Genomic DNA, 20,484 nt, shown 5'->3' with positions numbered 1-20,484 from the left:
GTTCCAACAGACAAAAGCCACTGTTTAGCTATCTAAAGTGACTTAGACCAATTTGCATTTATCTCCTTTTAATACATTAAAAAAATTTTTTTAACATCTTTTTTGGAGTATAATTGCTTTACAATGGCGTGTTAGTTTCTGCATTATAACAAAGTGAATCAGCTATACATATACATATATCCCCATATCTCCTCCCTCTTGCGTCTCCCTCCTACCCTCCCTATTCCACCCCTGTAGATGGACACAAAGCTCCCTGTGCTATGCGGCTGCTTCCCATTAGCTATCTATTTTACATTTGGTAGTATATATAAGTCCATGCCACTCTTTCACTTTGTCCCAGCTTACCATTCCCCTTCCTCATGTCCTCAAGTACATACTTTACGTCTGCGTCTTTATTCCTGTCCTGCACCTAAGTTCTTCAAAACCTTTTTTTTTAAAATTTTTAGATTCCATATATATGTGTTACCATACGGTATTTGTTTTTCTCTTTTTGACTTACTTCACTCTGTATGACAGACTCTAGGTCCATCCACCTCACTACAAATAACTCAATTTTGTTTCTTTTTATGGCAGAGTAATATTCCATTGTATATATGTGCCACATCTTCTTTATCCATTCATCTGTTGATGGACAGTTAGGTTGCTTCCATGTCCTGGCTATTGTAAATAGGGCTGCAATGAACATTGTGGTACATGACCCTTTTTGAATTATGGTTTTCTCAGGGTATATGCCCAGTAGTGGAATTTCTTGGTTGTATAGTAGTTCTGTTTTTAGTTTTTTAAGGAACTTCCATACTGTTCTCCATAGTGGCTGTATCAATTTACACTCCCACCAATAGTGCAAGAGTGTTCCCTTTTCTCCACACCCTCTCCAGCATTTATTGTTTGAAGATTTTTTGATGATGGCCATTCTGACTGGTGTGTAGTTTTGATTTGCATTTCTCTGGTGATTAGTGATGTTGAGCATTCTTTCATGTATTTGTTGGCAATCTGTATCTTATTTGGAGAAATGTCTATGTAGGTCTTCTGCCTATTTTTGGATTGGGTTGTTTGTTTTTTTGATATTGAGCTGCATAAGCTGCTTGTAAATTTTGAGATTAATCCTTTGACAATTGCCTCATTTGCAAATATTTTCTTCCATGCTGAGGGCTGTCTTTTTGTCTTGTTTATGGTTTCCTTTGCTGTGCAAAAGCTTTTAAGTTTCCTTAGGTCCCATTTGTATATTTTTGTTTTTATTTCCATTACTCTAGGAAGTGGGTCAAAAAGGATCTTGCTGTGATTTATGTCATAGAGTTTTCTGCCTATGTTTTCCTCTAAGAGTTTATTGGGTCTGGCCTTACATTTAGGTCTTTAATCCATTTTGAGTTTATTTTTGTGTATGGCATTAGGGAGTGTTCTAATTTCATTATTTTAATGTAGCTGTCAGGTTTTCCCAGCACCACTTATTGAAGAGGCTGTCTTTTCTCCATTGTATATTCTTGCCTCCTTTATCAAAAATAAGGTGACCATAGGTGAGTGGGTTTATCTCTGGGCTTTCTATCCTGTTGCATTGATCTATATTTCTGTTTTTGTGCCAGTACCAGAGTGTCTTGATTAATGTAGCTTTGTAGTATAGTCTGAAGTCAGGGAGTCTGATTCCTCCAGCTCCGTTTTCCTTTCTCAAGATTGCTTTGGCTATTCAGGGTCTTCAGTGTGTCCATACAAATTGTGAAATGTTTTGTTCTAGTTCTGTGAAAAATGCCATTGGTAGTTTGATAGGGATTGCATTAAATCTGTAGATGGCTTTGGGTAGTATAGTCGTTTACACAATGTTGATTCTTCCAATCCAAGAACATGGTATATCTCTCCATCTGTTTGTATCATCTTTAATTTCTTTCATCAGTGTCTTATAGTTTTCTGCATACAGGTCTTTTGTCTCCTTAGGTAGGTTTATTCCTAGGTATTTTATTCTTTTTGTTGCAATGGTAAATGGGAGTGTTTTCTTAATTTCTCTTTCAGATTTTTCATCATTAGTGTATAGGAATGCAAGAGATTTCTGTGCATTAATTTTGTATCCTGCTACTTTACCAAATTCATTCATTAGCTCTAGTAGTTTTCTGGTAGCATCTTTAGGATTCTCTATGTATAGTATCATGTCATCTGCAAACAGTGACAGTTTACTTCTTTTCTGATTTGGATTCCTTTTATTTCTTTTTCTTCTCTGGTTGCTGTGGTTGAAACTTCCAAAACTATGTTGAATAATAGTGGTGAGAGTGGGCAACCTTGTCTTGTTCCTGATCTTAGTGGAAATGGTTTCAGTTTTTCACCATTGAGAACGATGTTGGCTGTGGGTTTGTTATATATGGTCTTTATTATGTTGAGGAAAGTTCCCTCTATGCCTACTTTCTGCAGGGCTTTTATCATAAATGGGTGTTGAATTTTGTTGAAAGCTTTTCCTGCATCTATAGAGATGATCATATGGTTTTTCTCCTTCAGTTTTTTAATATGGTTTATCACACTGATTGATTTGCATATATTGAAGAATCCTTGCATTCCTGGGATAAATCCCACTTGATCATGGTGTATGATCCTTTTAATGTGCTGTTGGATTCTGTTTGCTAGTATTTTGTTGAGGATTTTTGCATCTATGTTCATCAGTGATATTGGCCGTAGTTTTATTTTATTTATTTATTTAGGACTGTGTTGTGTCTTCGTTGCTGCATGCAGGCCCTCTCTAGTTGCGGAGAGTGGGCTACTCTTTGTTGCAGCTCATGGGCTTCTCATTGCGGTGGCTTCTCCTGTTGTGGAGCACAGGCTCTAGGTGCGCAGGCTTCAATAGTTGTGGCTCATGGTCTCCAGAGTGCAGGCTCAGTAGCTGTGGCACACGGGCCCAGTTGTCACGGCATGTGGGATCTTCCTGGACCAGGGCTCGAGCCCGTGTCCCCTGCATTGGCAGGCGGACTCCTAACCACTGCTCCACCAGGGAAGTCCCTGTAGTTTTCTTTCTTTGTGACATCTTTGTCTGGTTTTGGGATCACGGTGATGGTTGCCTTGAAGAATGAGTTTGAGAGTATTCCTCCCTCTGCTATATTTTGGAAGAATTTTAAAAGGATAGGCATTAGCTCTTCTCTAAATGTTTGATTGAATTTGCCTGTGAAGCCATCTGGTCCTTGGCTTTTGTTTGTTGGCAGATTTTTAATCACAGTCTCAATTTCAGTGCTTAGATTGGTCTGTTTATATTTTTTATTTCTTCCTGGTTCAGTCTCAGAAGGTTGTGTTTTTCTAAGATTTTGTCCATTTCTTCCAGGTTGTCCATTTTACTGGCATACAGTTGCTTGTAGTAATCTCTCATGATCCTTTGTATTTCTACAGTGTCAGTGGTTACTTCTCCTTTTTCATTTCTAATTCTGTTGATTTGAGTCTTCTCCCTTTTTTTCTTGATGAGTCGGGCTAATGGTTTATCAATTTTGTTTATCTTCTCAAAGAACCAGCTTTTAGTTCTATTGATCTTTGCTATCGTTTCCTTCATTTCTTTTATTTATTTATGATCTGATCTTTATGATTTCTTTCCTCCTGCTAACTTTGGAGTTTTTGTTGTTCTTCTTTCTCTAATTACTTTAGGTGTAAGGTTAGGTTATTTATTTGAGTTGTTTCTTGTTTCTTGAGGTAGGATTGTTTTGCTATAAACTTCCCTCTTAGAATTACTTTTGCTACATCCCATAGGTTTTGGGTTGTCGTGTTTTCATTGTCATTTGTTTCTAGGTATTTTTTGATATCCTCTCTGATGTCTTCAGTGATCTCTTGGTTATTAAGTATTTTATTGTTTAGCCTCTATGTGTTTGTCTTTTTTACAGGTTTTTTCCTGTAACTGATATCTAGCCTCATAGCATAGTGGTCGGAAAAGATACTTGATACGATTTCAATTTTCTTAAATTTAACAAGGCTTGATTTGTGACCCAAGATATGATCTATCCTGGAGAATGTTCAGTCAGCAATTGAGAAGAAAGTGTATTCTGTTGTTTTTGGATGGAATGTCCTATAAATATCAATTAAGTCCATCTTGTTTAATGTTTCATTTAAAGCTTTGTTTCCTTATGTATTTTCATTTTGGATGATCTGTCCATTGTTGAAAGTGGGGTGTTAAAGTCCCATACTATGACTGTGTTACTGTCGATTTCCCCTTTTATGGCTGTTAGCATTTGCCTTATGTATTGAGGTACCCCTATGTTGGGTGCATAAATATTTACAATTGCTATATCTTCTTCTTGGATTGATCCCTTGATCATTATGTGGTGTCCTTCTTTGTCTCTTGTAATAGACTTTGTTTTAAAGTCTATTTTGCCTGTTATGAGAATTGCTACTCCAGCTTTCTTTTGATTTCCATTTTCATGGAATATCTTTTTCCATTCCCTCACTTTGAGTCTGTATCTGTCTCTAGGTCTGAACAGGGTCTCTTGCAGACAGCATATATATGGGTCTTGTGTATGTATCCATTCAACCAGTCTGTGTCTGCTGGTTGGAGCATTTAATCCATTTACATTTAAGGTAATTATTGATATGTATGTTCCTATTCCCATTTTCTTAAATGTTTTGGGTTTGTTATTGTAGGTGTTTTCCTTCTCTTGTGTTTCTTGCCTAGAGAAGTTCCTTTAGCATTTGTTGTAAAACTGGTTTGGTGGTGCTGAATTCTCTCAGCTTTTGCTTGTCTGTAAAGGTTTTAATTTCTCCGTCGAATCTGAATGAGATCCTTGCTGGGTAGAGTAATCTTGATTGTACGTTTTTCCCTTTCATCACTTTAAATATGTCCTGCCACCCCCTTCTGGCTTGCAGAGTTTCTGCTGAAAGATCAGCTTTAACCTTATGGGGATTCCCTTGTATGTTATTTGTAGTTTTTCCCTTGTTGCTTTTAATATTTTTTCTGTTTTTAATTTTTGATAGTTTGATTAGTATGTGTCTTGGCATGTTTCTCCTGGGATTTATCCTGTATGGGACTCTCTGTGCTTCCAGGACTCGATTAACTATTTCCTTTCCCATATTAGGGAAGTTTTCAACTATAATCTCTTCAAATATTTTCTCAGTCCCTTTCTTTTTCTCTTCTTCTTCTGGGACCCCTATAATTCGAATGTTGGTATGTTTAATGTTGTCCCAGAGGTCTCTGAGACTGTCCTCAGTTCTTTGCATTCTTTTTTCTTTATTCTGCTCTGCAGTAGTTATTTCCACTATTTTATCTTCCAGGTCACTTATCCGTTCTTCTGCCTCAGTTATTCTGCTATTGATCCCTTCTAGAGTATTTTTAATTTCATTTATTGTGTTGTACATCGTTGCCTGTTTCCTCTTTAGTTCTTCTAGGTCCTTGTTAAATGTTTCTTGCATTTTGTATATTCTATTTCCAAGATCTTGGATCATCTTTACTATCATTATTCTGAATTCTTTTTCAGGTAGACTGCCTATTTCCTCTTCATTTGTTAGGTCTGGTGTGTTTTTACCGTGCTCCTTCATCTGCGGTGTGTTTTTCTGTCTTCTCATTTTGCTTATCTTACTGTGTTTGGGGTCTCCTTTTCACAGACTGCAGGTTCGTAGTTCCTGATGTTTTTGATGTCTATCCTCAGTGGCTAAGGTTAGTTCAGTGGGTTGTGTAGGCTTCCTGGTGGAGGGGACTAGTTCCTGTGTTCTGGTGCATGAGGCTGGATCTTGTCTTTCTGGTGGGCAGATCCTCATCCGGTGGTGTATTTTGGGGTGTCTGTGACCTTATTATGATTTTAGGCAGCCTCTCTGCTAATGGGTGGGGTTCTGTTCCTGTCTTGCTAGTTGTTTGGCATAGGGTGTCCAGCACTGTAGCTTTCTGGTCGTTGAGTGGAGCTGGGCCTTGGTGTTCAGATGGAGATCTCTGGGAAATTTTTGCCATTTGATATTACATGGAGCTGGGAGGTCTCTGGTGTACCAATGTCCTGAACTCGGCTCTCCCCACTCAGAGGCACAGGCCTGATGCCCAGCTAAAGAACCAAGACCCTGTCATCCACACGGATCAGAATAATGGGAGAAAAAAAGAAAGAAAGAAAGAAAAAATAAAATAAAATAAAATAAAATAAAGTTCTTAAAAGACAAAAAAGTTATTAAAAAAATTTAAAAAGTAATAAAAAAAGAAAGAAAGAAGAGAGCAACCAAACCAAAAAACAAATCTACCAATGATAACCAGCGCTAAAAACTATGCTAACAAACAAACAAACAAAACAAACAAACAAACAGACAGACAGAACCCTAGGATAAATGGTAAAAACAAAGCTATACAGACAAAATCACACACAGAAGCATACACATACAGACTCACAAAAAGAGAAAAAGGAAAAAAATATATATATTTTTGCTCCCAAAGTCCACCACCTCAATTTGGGATGATTCGTTGTCTATTCAACTATTCCACAGATGCAGGGTACATCAAGTTGACTGTGGACATTTAATCCGCTGCTGCTGAGGCTGCTTGGAGAGATTTCCCTTTCTCTTCTTTGTTTGCACAGCTCCTGGGGTTCAGCTTTGGATTTGACCCCATCTAGTGTGTAGGTTGCCTGAGGGTGTCTGTTCTCTGCTCAGACTAGACGGGGTTACAGTAGCAGCTGATTAGGGGGCTCTGGTTCACTCAGGCCGGGGGGAGGGAGGGGTACAGGATGTGGGGCGAGCCTGTGGCAGCAGAGGCTGGCATGAAGTTGCACCAGCCTGAGATGTGCCGTGTGTTCTCCCGGGGAAGTTGTCCCTGGATCACAAGACCCTGGCAGTGGTGGGCTTCACAGGCTCCCAGGAAGAGAGGTGTGGATAGTGACCTGTGCTTGCACACAGCTTTCTTGGTGGCTGTAGCAGCAGCCTTAGCATTTCATGCCCATCTCTGGTGTCTGTGCTGATAGCTGTGGCTCACGGCCATCTCTGGAGTTCATTTAGGAGGTGCTCTGAATCCCCTCTCCTCACGCACCCCGAAACAATGGTCTCTTGCCTCTTAGGCAGGTCCAGACTTTTTCCTGGACTCCCTCCTGGCTAGCTGTGGTGCACTAGCCTCCTTCAGGCTGTGTTCACGCAGCCAACCCCAGTCCTCTCCCTGGGATCTGAACTCCAAAGCCCGAGCCTCAGCTCCCAGCCCCCACCTCCCCAGCGGGTGAGCAGACAAGCCTCTCAGGCTGGTGAGCGCTGGTTGGCACCAATCCTCCATGTGGGAATCTCTCTGCTTTGCCATCTGCAAAGTTGCTGTGCTCTCCTCTGTGGCTCTAAAGCTTCACCACCACCACCCCCGTCTCCACCAGTGAAGGGGCTTCCTAGTGTGTGGAAACTTTTCCTCCTTCACAGCTCCCTCCCAGTGGTGCAGGTCCTGTCCCTATTCTTTTGTCTCTGTTGTTTCTTTTTTCTTTTGCCCTACCCAGGTACGTGGGGCAGTTTCTTGCCTTTTGGGAAGTCTGGGGTCTTCTGCCTGCTTTCAGTAGGTGTTCTATAGGAGTTGTTCCACATGTAGATGTATTTCTGATGTATCTGTGGGGAGGAAGGTGATCTCCATGTCTTACTCTTCTGCCATCTTGAAGGTCCCCAATACATTCACCAAAAGCTTTTATATTAAATAAATGTTTGTATTTGAAAATTTTCTACATCTGTTGAGATAATCATATCATTTTGTCCTTTCCTCTTAGTGTTAATTTATTTTATAGTTTTGAAATATCTTTGCCTTACTAATGTAAATCCAGCTCATTCATGATATGTTATTTTTATATGCTATTGATTTGACTTGATACTATTTTTTTATTCTGGCATTAATGCTTATAAATGATTTGGGCTTTTAATTGTCTGTGGCATGGCCCTTGACTGGTCTCAAACTAGGGTTATAACAACATCAAAAAAATGAGTTGGAGAAATTTCCCTATTTCATTTTTTTCTGGAAAGTTTGTTAAAAAAAAAAGAGAGAGAGAGAGAGATTTGGGCTTTGTGAGTAAATTATCCCATGAAATTGGTTGGGGAGAGAGAGTTTTCAGACTGCTGATTCAAATTATTTAATGTTTGTGGGCTTATTCAAAATTTATTTGTTTTTGAGGTATTTTGATTAAAATATTTTTTAGAAAAATTTACTTTTAATGTATCTTTTCCAATTTATTGATCCAAAAATGTTTCTAGTATTAACTTATAACATCTATATTTATGTATAAGTTATCTATAACATTTCTTTTCCATTCTTAATTTTGCTAATTCGTGGCTTCTCTGTTTTTTTTTTCATCAGTCTGGCTAGGGATTTATAAATAGTACTTATGTTTTCAAGGAACTAGATTTTGGTTTTGTTGTTCATCTCTCTCTCTCTCTCTCTATATATATATGTGTATATATATAAGGTATGAATTTTTACTCTTATGCTTATTCCCTTTCCAGTACTTTATTTGGATTTGTTTTCTTGGCCCTTTTTATGTGTGTTTTAGTTGAATATTTTGTTCACTTATTTTTAATTTTAAAAAAGGTTTATTAAGCCTTCAACATTTCCTCAAAGTACACATTTAGCTGTAACTTACATATTTTGATACTTTCTATCACCTAGTTATAAATATTTTATGTCTTATAATTTAGGAATGTGTTTTTTTAGTCTCCAGTGTGTGGTGATATTTTGGTAATTTTATTGTAAATTAAAAATTACATTGTAGATGATTTAATAATATTTTCATTATATCAAATTTGTGTTGAGACTTTCTATGTAGCCCTGTGTAAGATAAAAGCATCTGTCCTACATTCCTTGGCGTGCTGGGGTTGTGCAGCATAAAGGATCAGGGAATTCACATATGGGTAGGTTCAGAGATGCTCCCGGGTGGATGTCGGCTTACCAAGGAAGCAAGCCTGTATTGTTCCTCAGTAATCTTAAGCTTTCTCATTTGTCAACCTATCAAACTTTATGATGCAGATTTTTGTAGTATAACGTCTTGCATTTTTACATTCTCCACCTTGGCATCAGGTATGTATTTTACTCAAGGACAATTTACAAAGCAAAACAGAAACTTGCAATAAACTCCCTTTACAGTTGTGATTATAAGAAGCCTCAAATTTCCTTAGGCTTGATTGATAAAACATGGCATTTATCCTATTCCTATGATGATGTTCAGCAAACTTTATGACAGAGGGAAACAGCTGGTAAAGTGGGTTCATTGAAAGTTGATGGTAACATAGCCATAAAAAACAAGAGGGTAATGATTTTAAAAGGGATAGTAGTTGTAACAACACCATTAACCTTTTGGTTCAAATTATTGACTGTGTGGTCTTTTTCAGAGGTCTAATCAAAGGTTTTCAGTAACTGCAATGCGGGAAAAAGAAGAAACAATCTAAAAATTGCCGTAATTATTTCCCTTCACATTATTTTTTTCCCTAACCCATTAAGAGATCAAGACCATTACTGGATTTGGACTTTTTTTTGAGAGTTTATATAATTTGCTTTATAGTGGAGAGAATGTTAAAGAACTATACATATATCCATACAGTAGAACAGGATTCAAACACCTGGTTGTAAGAACACACAGCAATGCTGAGAGGGTATGGCATTTTTTAGGAAGCCTAAACATAGCACAGTGTTTTCTATTTTAGGTTTATAAATCCATATGGAAGTTTGTATGCCATTTGGGCAATAGTTCAATTTAGTGGAAATTGGAATCAGTCTCCTTTTTGACTTTGTGATTTTAGAGCTGATGGAGGTTGCATGCATGCAGGAAAGGTGAAGTTAATTGCAGAGTGAATGGGATGAATGAAACCCAGATAATGTAAACATTAATGGGGCTAATTTAGATGATAAACTATGATAACAGAATTTTTGTTGAGGGAAAGGAGAATTATCGAGACTGGGGGCTCTTAAGCTGACATCTAGGATCAGGTTGATGTCCTCAGACTTTTGTGAACCTCTTGAAATATTATGCACAATTATGTGCGAAGGTACCTTTTTGGAGGAGGCTTATAGTGTTCAGCAACTTCTCAAAGTTATGGGAGGTATGGGTCTGTGACCCCCATAAAGGTTAAGAACAAATAATCTAGATTTTTCTTTCCACACTTACCTTGTTACCTGATAACTACTCCATTTTCTGCTTACATTTCTATAGCTAGAGTTTTGAGACGTGATGTTTCTCAATACCCTTCTCTCCTCCAAAAAGCTATTAAAAATCTTCTTCGACCACCTGCTCAGAGCCTTGAATGTATATGGAATTTACTTTTCAAACCAACCTTTGGGGTATATGGTCCATCAAGTAAGAGAGCACTTGTAAGTTCAAGAAGATGCAAGAAGATGAGGTACTGAAGTCTGGCCCATCTTGGAATATCTGTGGCAAGGCTCCTATACACAAATGAATTTCTCTACTTTATGTATGAAATATGAACCAAATATAGTTGCCCTATTGTTAAGGCCTTTGCTCATTTTTTAAAATTAAATGCAAATATTGCATTTAAATTCCTATTTGTTTTATATATGACTCCTATACAACTCTTACGTATATCTCTGTTTATTTAAAAATTCCACTTTTGTGAACTGAGCTTAGGTCAGATGATTTCCAACTGCAGAATGTTATTGTTTCAACTTTAGAATGTTTTGGGCTTCATTGAGAACCTAGGGAAAGGTACAGAGTCTTTTCTCAGAGACATGCTCATTCCCACATTTGGGACATGTAGTCCAAGGATGTCCGTAATTCCTTCAAAAAGTGTGGGTCCCAGAAGAAGTACTCTCAGTTGAGGGCCTGCTCATTTCTCACCTGGTTGCACAGCCTCTGACTTTGGAAACTGCAGCCCCAATTCCACAGTGGTCTTTCTCAAAGGCCAATGTGGTTATTTTGCACACCTGCTGTAAAACCTTCCAGTGGCTCCCAGTGCTTACAGGCTAAAATCCATAAAGCCCAGCCTCATCCAGGTGCTGCATACTTGCTGGGATCGTCTTCTTGTCTACCTCCCCCACTGTACCCCATCTCACTCTGTATGCTCTAGTCATGTGCACACCCTGACTCTTTTGCCCTTATTATGCATACATCCTGCCCAGCTTTTACTGAACCAGCCCTGCTGTTCTGGAGCCTGGTCCTGGCATTTGCTGCTCTCTGCTTGGCTAGCTACCACTTGAGTGTGCTTGGTGATCACGCATCCACCCTCTGAGACCCATCCATCTCTTCCTGTGTGAAGCCACACTGACACCTTCCCTGCCCACTCACACCTAGTATGGTGGCTCTTGGCTCCTTTGTACCGCCATGGGTCCTTGTACTGGCCTCTATGAGCACAATGGAGTTTGTTTATTTGTTTACATGTTTGTAATCTTACTGTAGTCGGAAACTAATTTTTTATTTCTATCTGTAAACTATTTCCTAGTAGACTTCCTTTCAGTCAGGTTTTTTGTTGAATTTTAGGTTTGTTGAATGAATGTTTCATTTGGGCTTGGGTACCATGGGAAATTTATTAGCAGGAAAGTCTAAAAAACTTGAAGAGAGAACTATCAGTAGATAATATACAATCACTCTGTCTTCTTCCTATTTTGCTTTTGTTTTAGCACATGGCACCATAATATTTTAAAGATCCAAGAAAGTCTATCAAGAGAAATTTTCTTTTCATTTTTTTTGGAATAGTACTATTGTGCAAGGGAGTGAAAAGAATATCTTGTTGAGGCTGAGAAACAAAATTCAGATTCTGTATCTGCCATTTATTATTAGGTGACTTTAGTGGAAGCCCATTATTTAAGTTAAAACTTAAGCTCTTCATCTCTAAATTTGGGATCATAAAAATACTTTTTATCTTGCAAGAAAGCTGTTAGGATGGAAATGGTACATGTAGGCATATATTGTTTTGAGTAGTGTGCCATAGAAATGTTTGTATCATTAGTTATTATCATGCTCCTGGACTTGTAGAACCATTACCTTAATTTGAAAGTGAATGCCAAATGAAAGTGTTAGAACAGGGATATAAGAGAAGGCAGCTTCACCCCCACTCTCTCTTCCTGTGGGTACCCATTACAGGTATCACCAATGGATAGCAGAGCTCTTTGTCACTGAGGCCACACTTTGTTTCAGACTCTCTCAAGCAGTCATTAATCAGGGTTAACAATTAATCAAGCTGTCATCAATCAGGTTAAAGTATTAATCAGGGATGCCTCAAGATAAAACCTATGCACTATTTTTAATGCTAGAGTCTGTAACCGATGAAAGAAACATTGAGTAAGGAAGAATCTTGTTAATGATTAAAAGTCCGCAGGCAAATGCACATTTCACCATCCACAGCAACTGTGCTGTTCCATTGTTTTCTTGCATAATGGTAGGATTTTGCCTGGGCACATGGTTCCTCAGAATAAAAACGAAATGTTCTGGTCTGTTCTTTGCAGCTGGACGTGGCTGTGGATGATAAGTGTTGGTCAACGGGATGGGAGCTGCAGTGTGGTGTGGCAGTTTCTGGGAACCATTCTTTGGAGGCAGTTGGTGCCAGCTTTTTGTTCCTTTTTCTCTTGATCTCTTCCTGCATCCTGCTGCCTGGACCGTGAGGAGGGATGACAAAGCAACAAGCTGGAGGAGCTTATATCCTTGAGGACATTACTTAGAAGGGCCTCTGTACCAGCCCCAGACTAAACTTCTATTTTGTTTAAGACTGTTAAATAGTCATTGCAATCTGCTGCAAGTCCGCTGACCACTATAGTGGTTTGTTTATTTAACCCCCTCAGAAGAGTTCTTAGAACATTAAAAGGTTGTTAAAGCAAAACACATTCACTGCAGGGATAGAAAAGCATACAAAAGTCTTTCTGTGGTGAAAGATTTTTGTACACTTTTCCACATTGGAGAAACATGTAATATTGATGTCCACGAGGACAGTTGCCATAAATGGCAGCAGGTATGAGGTGATTTGGTAGACAGAGCTATGGATTGGGAAATGGGGATGATGAATTTTGGTTTTGGCCTTAGATCAGTTGTCTGAAATTATTCTAACAACCTAGAACCTCAATTTTCTGTTGAAAATGATGTGTACCTCTGGGGGGAAGTGGTAAGAAGTTTGTGCTGATGGGGGGAGGGGGAGGGAAGTGAGGGTGTGAGGAGGGAGCAAGGCCTTTCCAAATCCGAGATAACCCACCCCCAGATTGGGGACTGACCTGTTGGCTGGCAGGGGCCCAGTCAGGGGATCTGCTAACAAGGGATAGGAGGTAAGTGGTACTTGTTATTGTGACATCCCCATATTATACTCATGTTGTGACATCCCCATATTGTAACGCACCTCATAAATTTCCACAGTGAATAGCTTTCTACATTTTGGTATGCACTGCTCACTTTACATTTCTATCCCAAAGCCCCAATTTTACTCTTGTGTTTCTATATATTCTGTTTATGTTTGAAAGCTCTATTTATTCTGACTACAGTAAAATATATATATATATAATAAAGTCATCCAACAACAAGAACAGCTTTTTATCAGCTTTTTCAGAATACCGTTTGGAGAGCTACATTCTCCTAATGCACAGTAGTTAAATAAACTCCAAGGTTCTTATTCTGCAGTAACCCATTAAATCATCTTAAATACTATGTCATAATGACAACTTGATGCAACCAGATGTGATATTTGGGGATTTAAAAAGAATACTTTTCTAAAGACATAGCTTCCTGATTTTATGTTCTTGAGACCGTTTGCACAGCTGTTCTATCACACCGCGCCACTCTCTGTGGGTGTGTATCACTTATGTGCTGCCTCATACATGGCATTACTGAAGTACAGACGAATGTTCCCCAGGACATTGGGATATGCACTTTTGTGAGATATACACTGGCTGTGATTTTGTTCTCAAGGCATGATTTTCTCATGCTGGAAATGCACAAATATGTGTATCAACCTGAGGGCATTGACATCAGACCTTGCAAGGGTCCCCTGGTCTTGGAGTCATGTTGAAGTCAGCTGAGCCCGGAAGGACAGTATTCATTGTACGCAGGGCTAGAGAGAAGGCAGGTGGTTTGTGTAATATACAGCTGAAATGTACTAATCCACCTTTGGGTTAAGTATTACCTCCCGATAGTGTTTTTAACAGCATCAAAATAGTAACCTAATACCACCAGTTTCTACCCTGTATTGCAATTTATTATTTATCAAAGGTGTAAGCTTTATGATATTTGAAGTTTCGATGTCACATGGGGTTGGAAGTGAACTTTTGAACTTCTGATCTGATCAGTTGGTATAAAAGTTGGCACATAAGTTGGCACAATTTAAAGTTGTGTATGTGATGAACCATCAAAGAGAGAGAACCCATTTGACAACCATGTGATACACTGTGTGCAGGGGACAATAATGCCACCATCAAGCAGGAATCCTAGAAATTAGGTCATAACAAGCAGTGGAAGTGGGCCCTGATGAACCTGGATTCATGTCTGTGGTGAAATTATATGCTGGATAATGTCCTCAGAAAAGTTGCCATGTTTCAGTCTGGAGAGAAGCCCACTGCTGATACAACAAATCAACTGATAAGAAGTGTCTTTATTGCACTCACTAAAAAAAACCACAACCCCAAATAAACATACACGCTCATAAAACAAATTGCTCACCTAAAATGAAATACACTCCAAGTTTTTTTTTAAAGTGAATTACACCACAGAATCTTCAGTAATGTTTCCATCCACTCTTATAAAGAGTAAGATTATAAACAGCACTAAAAGTAAATGTTTTCACGTTTCTTTTTAGTTTCATTTTTTTCCCCAGTCTACAGGATTACCAAGAGCAAAATATAAAAGAAAAAAATAAGTGGTAGAAATTGCCTGTTTTGTGAAATATAGGAAAAAATATACCATCTGTGGTTTAGCACAGTTCTCAATATCCCATCTGTGGTCTAAACGCCGTTTTTCACAAAGGCTGAATCCATTGTTGTTCAGTATGATTTTTTTAAAAGTTTTTCTAAGAAGACTACTTCTGTAAGACACTATTATTCTTGGCATGGAGTTTCTTTTGAATGAAATAATAAATATGGCCTTTACAACTGTTTTGAGGATTTCTTGTTGTTGCCGTATGCAAGGGCTTAAAATTCTGAAAATCACCTCATCCTTCTTCTATCACCCCATCCCCAGCAAACTTCACTATATAAAATGTATTTTGAACCCTGTGTGATGGGATTTTGTTTCTTTATTCATTGATTAAGCAAATATTTATTACTGAGGATCTTGTTGGAGGGGTTTCCATGTATAAATGAATCCCAAAGTATTAAATGGCATTATTAGGCTGCTTCAGTCAGTGTAGTTTGATTCAGCATTAATTAGAAAACACAATGGTGCATTTCACAGTGACCACTGGTCTTTTCTTAGGACGATGCTGCCATCTACTCACTGCCCTTTGATGAACTCATCTGGTGATATGAAGCCACACGTGGGCAGCTTTACCAATCAGCATCATATAATACAGAAGTGTCACCATTACTGACACTTTAGACTGGCTAATTCTTTGTTGTGAGAGGCTGTCCTGTATACTGTAGGATGTTGAGCAGCACCCCTGGCCTCTACCCACTAGATGCCAGTAGTACCCCACTCCCCTAATTGTGACAACCACAAATGTCTCCAGAAATTGCCGAATGTCCTCCAGGGGAAAATTCACTTTTGAGTGAGAACCACTCATAGGAAAGGAAACACCAAATGTTCATATTAACAACTGTCGAACACTATTACATTTTCTTTTCTTTTTCTTTCTCTTTGCAGGATAATAGCCAATGACTTGTACCTAGCGTTTGCAGTAGATGAATTTGTGATGGGAATTGCTACTGAACATAGAGAGAAAAAGTGGGAGATGGTTTAGGAGAAGCTAGGGCTGTGAGACCCGCTTTGTAATGTAGGCAAAGCAACTGGCCCTGTTGTCATTATACACAGTTCCGTTCTCCAACCACCTAGGGTTATTCGGAAGCTAAACATGCTGTCTCAGGGTACCATTACTTTCTTCATGCTGGATCCTTGGTGTGGCGGTCCAGCCTTCCTTGCTTGGAAAAATCTTCTTCAAAACAACACAAACTTTCTCTTTCTGCTTCCATGCTGTGGACTTATTTCAAATGAGTACTTTTTGTATTCTGCTCGATATTTTAGTTAATTCGTTAGCTATCTGCCTCCCTTAGATGTTATACACTCTTTGCCTCTAGGCTACTCTTATTGTGGCCTGTCATCTAGTCTAGGGATTGCATTTGACTGTGAGTAACAGAAATCTGGCTTCAAGTAACTTAAATAGGGAACTTTTCCCCCTTACATTATAAGTAGACAGCTAAAGTCATTGGCTTAGAAGCTCAACAAAAACTAAGTTAAATCTCCAAAGTTCTCTTAGCATTTCCTTCTTGGTTGCAAGATGGCAGCTACACAGCCAGCCTTTACCTGTGCATTCCAGAGGTGGGAGTAAGATTCTGAAGAGACCAGCAGACTTCCCTTACGTCTTGTAGGTCAGAGCTGAGTCACACGGCGATTCCTGACTGTAGCAGAGGTGTGGGAGTGGAGTTGTATAGTCTGTAGTAGAAAATGGCAAAGAAAAGAAGGTTGGAATAGATTTCGAATTTCTCATCCTCCACTGGTTAACAGCACTATAAGGGCTTGTGGAAGGAATGCAAGTTAGACTTTGCTCAGACTGGAACTCTTCATCCCATGGCCTTTGGTACAGGAGGAACAAACACAAACACTTTACCAAAGAAGCTTCCTCAAGTGTGACATGAAACTATAAATTAGACCATAATTTGGCCGTTGCTTTCAAATAAGAGTTTATTAAAGATTCATGCGTCCTTATCATTGTTTGCTTTGATTCTTCATGGTGCAGGGAAGGGATGCGATAAAAGGAATCTGTAGGAGAAGGTGCAGAAGTCAGAGGAGAAAAGTGTGGGGCAGAAATGAAGGCCTTATTGAGCCAGGAGGACCTTGAAGGCAGAAAGAAAGTCGGAAGGGCAGATGTGAACAGTGGGATTTGGATAAAGACATCAAATGTTAAAACGTGATTTTAAGATCAATCTGCCAGAGCAAAGGGACACTATTATTTCTGTCTCAGACCACCTGAAAACTCACACAAAGACAACACATCTAATAACTGTTAGACATTTAGTCTACCCTTGCCTTTTGGTCTTAAATTTAACACTTCCCCAAATAGCCATATATGAAGCTCACAAACTTGTGTTTTAGGCTGTGTGCTCGTGTTTTTTTCTTTCCCAAATATGCACGTTGAGGTATTTTACCCCACAATAGCAGGGTTAACAGAATACATTCATTTTTTTTTTCCTTCTTCAGTGAGTGTGACAGTGTGGACAGAAATGGCCAGATTGCTTTCTCATCTTTTCTTATTTTATCCTAAATCAAACTCTTTATTCAGAAGAGGATCACTTTGTGGTTCCATTAAACAAAATAACAGGTTCTGCTCTGATATTTAATGGGGAGATCCTCAGCCTCCCGTCTCTTGGCTTCGCTGACGTGAGAGCTCACTGAGGGAACAGTTTCCTCCATAGAAAGCTCTGGAGACCCACAGTTTTTCTTTTCCCCAGAGATTTCTGCAGCTTTAGCTAGTCTTGGGTACGATGAATGACATGTGACTTGTGGCCTTTATGAAAACTCAGAGAAAGAAAAATGGAGGTAGAAAAAGAATATTTCCCTTTTCTTATCCACAATAATAAACTTGTACTTAATTCATGGGGTCTTTTCTCATGAAACAGTAGACTTACTAGAAAAGAGACAAGATAATAAGTGGTGGGGGATCTTTGCAAAGGTTTGTCATTGGTGGTAATAATGGTAGGGAGACATAGATCACTCACACCTGGCTGTCTCTGGCTTCTTCTAGTTCAATGGCCGTCATTGGCAGCTGTGCCAAGAAACACGATTGTTCATGATATTTCCATTCAATGCAGTTTGTCCCTAATTAACCCAATGGACAATTAATGCCGGGACATCTATGCGTTTGGCTAAACTACAGATTTATGTTTGTACTTTCTACAATCTCCTGAAGAAAATGACTATTGTTTCGTGTGTGTGTGTGTGTGTGTGTGTGTGTGTGTGTGTGTTTTGGCTTTATTATTCACTTTGAGGTGTCCTGATATTTGCTTGCAAGTTGGACTTTAAGGGATTAACTATGTAGAATTCTTGGGTTTGGAAAGCAAGTTTATGTTCCTCTTATTCTTACTCTTGTTGGCTTAAAAATTATTTCATATTATGAAAGCAATACAACATCCTCAAAAGTTCACATGATAGGGAAAAATCATAAAGAACCCTTCATGAGCATGAACAGGTGTGCAGAAGGCTGTGTGTTGTAGTGTAGATGGCAAGAGTGAGCATGGGAGAAGAAACTACACGTCCATCAATAAGGAAACAGTTCCATAAATGTTGTCATGAACATATTAGGGAACATATTGATTAATTAGCTATTAACATAACATCTTAATTTTAATGTATTAATATTAACATATTAATTAGTTATTAACAAATAAGGTAGGCATTTGTGTCTGATATAGATACTGACATAGAAACTTTGTCCAAGACCTAGTTTTAATTGCAAAAATGCACTTGCAGAACATTACAAGAAGTGTGATAACACTTCTATTGTTAAAAACACCACACAATTATACATTTCTATAATTATTCATGTGTCTATGTCAATGCACAGGCAAAGGTCTGGAAATATGCCCACTGCCCTGGAGAGACGGAGAAGGATGACAAGAATGTATTCATTTTAAACTATATCATTATATGTTTGAAAATAAATATAAAAGAATTGTTTAAAATGGAGGAAAAAGATCCTGAATCTTCCTACTCTAACAAAAGTGCTATCAGAATTGTTGATTTTCCTTCTAATCTGTTTTCATCTGTATATATCTTACATACCTGTGCTAAGAGTGAACGTAACATTTGAAAATGTAACATTGTTTAAATACAGAAAAGGGTGAAAAAGAAAACCAAAGTGCCCTGTAACTCCACTGTCTGCACACACAGTCCTATGGATTATGTAGAAGTTCAGGGCGTGCAAGCGGCTCAGAAGTGAAAGCTGCCCTCCCTTTGCCTAAGAGCACACTCCACCCATCGCTGTCTCTCCCCCAATTTCCAAAGAACAATTGTTGATAATGTTTTCTTTCAGGAAAAAAAAGTATATACCAACATGTAAAAAATAATCACCATTGCTAACCTTTAGTGAGCATTTATCATATGACTATTAGACAATGTTCCAAAGCTCTTTGGATGAATTAACCCATTTACTCCCCATAATTCTATGAGTTAGGCTCTATTGTTGTTACCATTTTATTGATGAGGAGACTGAGGCACAGAGAAGCTAAGGAAACTGCTGACAATCACAAAATAGAAAGTGGTGGAGCAGGGATCCAAAGGCAGGGAATCTGGCTCCAGGATCTCATTATTAACTAGTACACTACATCACCCCAGTGGTCATAGACCCTTAAAACCATAAACATATAACACTATGTGTCTATATGAGTCTGTAAATTTTACACAAAGGAGGTCACACCATATCAGCTACTCTGCACCTCGCTTTTTGCCTTTAAAAAATGTTACTTTAATTTTAGCTCATTCAAAGCAACTTTATTCTTTTATGTATTGCAGAGTTTCGAGTGTAGGGATGGAACTCTTTTCATGAATGCTGTAGTCATTTTCTAGTTCTTTCTTTGTTCTTTTTTCACTTGTATTGTTTTATTGATGTTTTCTTCCTCTTTGGAGGTCAATTCTGTACCTTATATTTTCCTAGAAAATGCTCCATTTCCTTCTTTTCTGTTTTGTATTTGTTTCAGTTCTGCTCTTACCTTTATTATCCTCTTCTGAGTATCTTTTATTGTTATTTTTCTTAACCTCTCAAATTGGATGTTTAAATAATTCATTTTTCTTATTTAATTATGTAAGTTTTTAATGCCCTACATCTGGAAAAACACATTTTCCCTCAAATATTCTGCTTAAAATATCCATGAATAATTTAAGAGATAGTTTAAAACTTTCTAGGTGGTTGGCTTTTTCCCTTCTAATTTACATTTACACTTCTTGTGTTGTACAACTCTTCTTGTTCCTGCCTTGCATTTCCTGTTTGATGATTGTTACATCTTCATATTTTATATTATCAAGGTTTATAACATCTATCTATTCTAGCCATATTTCCCATAGTAATTTGGTTTTAATTGCATATTTAAGTAAGTTTAATGCTCATACATAGCATTTTTATCCAACATTTAAAACTAAACATGATAGTTTTGTTCTTTATCATTTCCAAAGAAAGAAACCATAGTATTCTACATATGTCATAATTTCCTCGGCCATTCCTTCATCATTGCACATTCTGATTGCTTCCAGTTTTCCTCTCTTGCAAGTTATACTGCAATCACTGGTCTTAAGGATGCATCCTCAACCCCATATTTTGCATTATTTTCACAACAAGAGAGCCCACTAAGTGGGACTGTGAGTGTTGGTCTTTTTGAAGCCTGAGGTCGTTTATACCTCTCAGTCTTGAGCGTCCTGACTCTTGCGGCAACCGTGTTAGACTGCCCTCCTTTGGCAGCCGCTGTAACTGCACTGCATATTAGTTCTGGCTTACTTC

This window comes from Balaenoptera musculus, chromosome 2 (genome assembly GCF_009873245.2).
Source record: "Balaenoptera musculus isolate JJ_BM4_2016_0621 chromosome 2, mBalMus1.pri.v3, whole genome shotgun sequence".
NCBI lineage: Eukaryota > Metazoa > Chordata > Mammalia > Artiodactyla > Balaenopteridae > Balaenoptera > Balaenoptera musculus.
Note: the sequence above shows the minus strand (reverse complement) of the source record.